Raw genomic sequence first — 3,889 nt, 5'->3', positions numbered from 1 at the left:
TTACAAGTATGAATCTATTGCTTTGTGACTCTCTTTGACTCGGTCGGCTGAGTTTGTTTGGCTTCAACTTGGTAAGGCCCGTTTGTTCGCCTAGGCTGAGTTTGCTTTCTCGGTCAGTCGAGCTTGATTGGCTTTGGGTCGACATGATTGGTTTGAAATGCTAGACTTTGCCGATTGGTTGATTTAGTCTGGTTGTCGACTCTTGATTCCTAGATGATGAGCTCTTTTCGATGGAGCAAGACTAGATTATCGGGCAGATGGAATGAATCACCGTAACCCGACATGTAACTCGTTCCACAACGAAGAGAGGGTGTGGGATGACAATAAGACTTTGTTGTATTGTGAATTTTTTATCCCTGATGAAGAGCCTCGGGGGAGTCCGTGGGATGGTTGATGATATTAAGAAACTGGGTCTTTTTCGGGTCAAATTTATTGGTAGATAATTGACTCTATTGGATCAGCTCTGTTGTAGTGGTTAACACGGATGCTTATATGTCTTAGATTAGTTTGAATGGTTCGAATTCAGATCAATCATTAATCTTTTTGTCGTCCTTTTGGCTCGTTCGGCCTACGACTTTAGCTCGGGTGGCTGCATCTGGTCGGATAAGTGGATCTCTTGGCCTTCTATCGGTAGGCCCTCCATTGCTGTACTATCTCCTTCTGAGTCATTAGATCTCCTTAGAACTAACACCGGCACATTTTTCGATCTACAACATAAAAAAAAATGTCACTATTTTCACTTTTAAAAACAAAAATAGACTTTTTAATGCACAAGTAAGATGTCATATATATCTAAAAAAATGAAGTTTTGGTGGTAGATATACAAATACATAAGAATAGAGTGTGGGGTATGTTTGTAAATCTTCGTTAAACAAATCAAACCTAGATAACAATAGCTGGGTGAGGATCACCTACCACTAATAGATGATGGCATCAGATTATGGATAAAAATGAAGGCTTAGAATTCAAGTTAAATGCAGTGATGTTTGACGCATACTACGTAGAAGATATTGGCATCCTAATCTCACCCACCACAACTCCCTAATTCAAATGGATTTAGTAATCTGTAATTAATGCGCAAGCTGCAGGTGAGACTTTTCATTAATTCATTAATTATGATTACTTTCCTTTCTTTTAAAAGAGGTTTGAATTCTTATCTTATGCTAAAGAAGAAAACTAATACCATATATTAATCACTCGTCAAAAAAGATTGGGCAGATTTACATATATACCACTCCATTATTACGTAATTATGAATATATCCTATGTAAACTTTATTTTTCATATATATATATATATATATATAATATGACACCTTATCTATGCAAGGAAAGTTGCATTTCACTAAATAAAAGTTAAAATAGCAATATTTTAGGTGTAATGTATTGAAGATTTGGGTGGTAGAAATATAAAAGATAAAGTTTGAGGCTTAAGCTTTATCCTTAATACATAACATATAATTATTATATATTTAAAACTTTATGGCCTAAGCCGTTATATTTATGGACATAGGACTTGAATATTTAACGTCACATCAAAAATATTGTTGGCATCGATTTTTTTGGTGTCACGTTTGTTTGAAAAGTTCGTTTGAGCTCATGGAATTACAACCTACTCGTGTTTTTTTTGGAATCACGCTGCCTCACTTCATGCGTCCCGCCTAGAAGTGTCGTATGTATGTCACATCCCATCTGTTGCGTAATGTGTGCCTCTTAGGTGCATGATTTTTCACTTAGCACGAATCACACCACCCAGGACGCATAGCATCGTTTGACTTTTGTCGTATGCTTGTCACTTGACAAAGCACATCATGCATCACTTGTTTGTGCCATTTGTATGTGAATATTTGACCATTTTTCAAGCATTGTGTAATTCCCTTCGGGGTGTCTCATACTTGATGTGACCAAGCTCATTCTCATTTGTGTACGTTGGGTTTCATTGTTTGACATTTGTTTGTCATTTGCATGAGCGTCCAAGTCACCTCTTGGGCGAGGTGTAATTCCCCTAGGGTGTCCTATACTCGGTGTACCCGAGTTGCATGTTGTATGGGTGATGCATCTTGTATATGCATCTGCACTCGTGTCACTTTTGTCATAAAGCATACCTCATTATACGCTCATGATAAGTGGTATGGCGTTTCTAAAACGGCTAGCACACCCTACAGTAACCCTTCTCATGTTTCCCAAGTGCAGATCGCGATCACTTTGTACAAGATCCTGCAAGGGTATCCCCAATTATACTGGTGCAGTCACTTTACCTAGTGTAATTCATATGCTCTAATAGCTTCTTGTTGCGTTGTTCGGTTGTGATCATTTATCACGAACAATTGTGTCAAGCGAGCAAGTATGTGTATTTGTATATATGATCGGAGATGGGTGTTCATTTATCACGACATTCATCTCTGAATTCCCTACGATGTCCCATGTGAGCTCTATTATCATCAAGTCATGTAATTAAGGTCTGAATGATCATGAATTTGAATTTGGATGACCCCTTATAAAAATGCATTGAAATTCATGTAGGATAAAAATTTATTGATAAGACATCAAACTTATAGAAATTATTGGTGTGATCAATTTATAAATGAAAAACTGCAAATGACTTTTAAAAACATAGTGATAATGGTATTTTCGATATAATGTTAAGGATTTCAACGATGTGGATGAAAATATGAATGTTTAGGTGCTAGGTGTGTTAAGAATTATAGTAGTAAATAATTTATTCATATAAGAAGTTATGATGAATAAATTATTTCCTTAATATAAAGAGATATTTTTTTTCCTATTTTATATTTATTTCCTTAAATTAAGAATTATTTAGTTTCCTATTTTATGTTATTTCATATATCTCCTAATAATTAATATGAATTAATTATTGGAGATATTATATGATATATCTTTCCTTTCATATCATTTCTTTTTTTATTATTTTTCCTATTATAGAGTTCTTGTAAGGGTTATTTATACCCTCGTTCATATCAATAAAATAACAAGGTGTAATTACATAAGAATTTAGTGATTTATATGTCCTATTTACATGCATATGCAAATAAACTTACACAAAATAAAGTTAAAATCTGTTATCGCCAGTTTCTCAACGATGATAATGATGAACTCCAATACTAACATTTCAACATCTCTCATTAATTCGGCAATTTAAGAGTCAGATTACCAAGAACTCTAGCTTTGGTGGGGGCGGCTTCCTAATAGAGCTGAATAATTAATAATTAATGGCCCGTGTTTAGGTCCTTAATTACCATTCTTAATGAAATGGGCCCCCCCCCTCCAACGACCATATTTATAAAGCATAAAATCTCGCCTTTGATGTAATTAACTAATCATATTTATTGATTCCTGAACCATAGAATTTCTAAAATTACGTTAATGAACATTGTATAAAGCGAAGTGTTAAAACTCTTATTATGTCAAGCCATTATGTCAATACGAGCTACTTAACGAGCCGAACACGAGCTATTTGCAAACAACGAGCTATTTTGACATCCCTACTTGTAGGTCTCACATAAATGATCTTATAATCTTGCCTTGACTCTAAATGACACTTCAAAGGCTTTGAACTTTGAATTGAGGTTTTGAAAGAGATAACTGAAGATGTATAGCACGAGCAAGACTATAACCATTACAAAGTATTATATATCTATCTATCTATCTGTGTGTGTGTGTACCATCAGCCGTGGTCTATTGGTAGAGCAACATCTTTGAAGGTCTAAGTCCCCTCAGCTCACAAGTTCAAATCCCACTCTGGCTAATTTGTCAGTAATGAGGGCAGTTCTCAAATAGTTAGACACATTAGGGTGGTTGGGGACTCATATAATACTCTCCTACCATTCTTATAAAATAATATTAATAATAAAATAATATATATATATATA

This window comes from Phalaenopsis equestris, unplaced genomic scaffold (assembly GCF_001263595.1).
Source record: "Phalaenopsis equestris unplaced genomic scaffold, ASM126359v1 Scaffold000002, whole genome shotgun sequence".
NCBI lineage: Eukaryota > Viridiplantae > Streptophyta > Magnoliopsida > Asparagales > Orchidaceae > Phalaenopsis > Phalaenopsis equestris.
The sequence above is the reverse complement of the archived record's forward strand: the minus strand, read 5'-3'. Positions refer to the sequence as shown.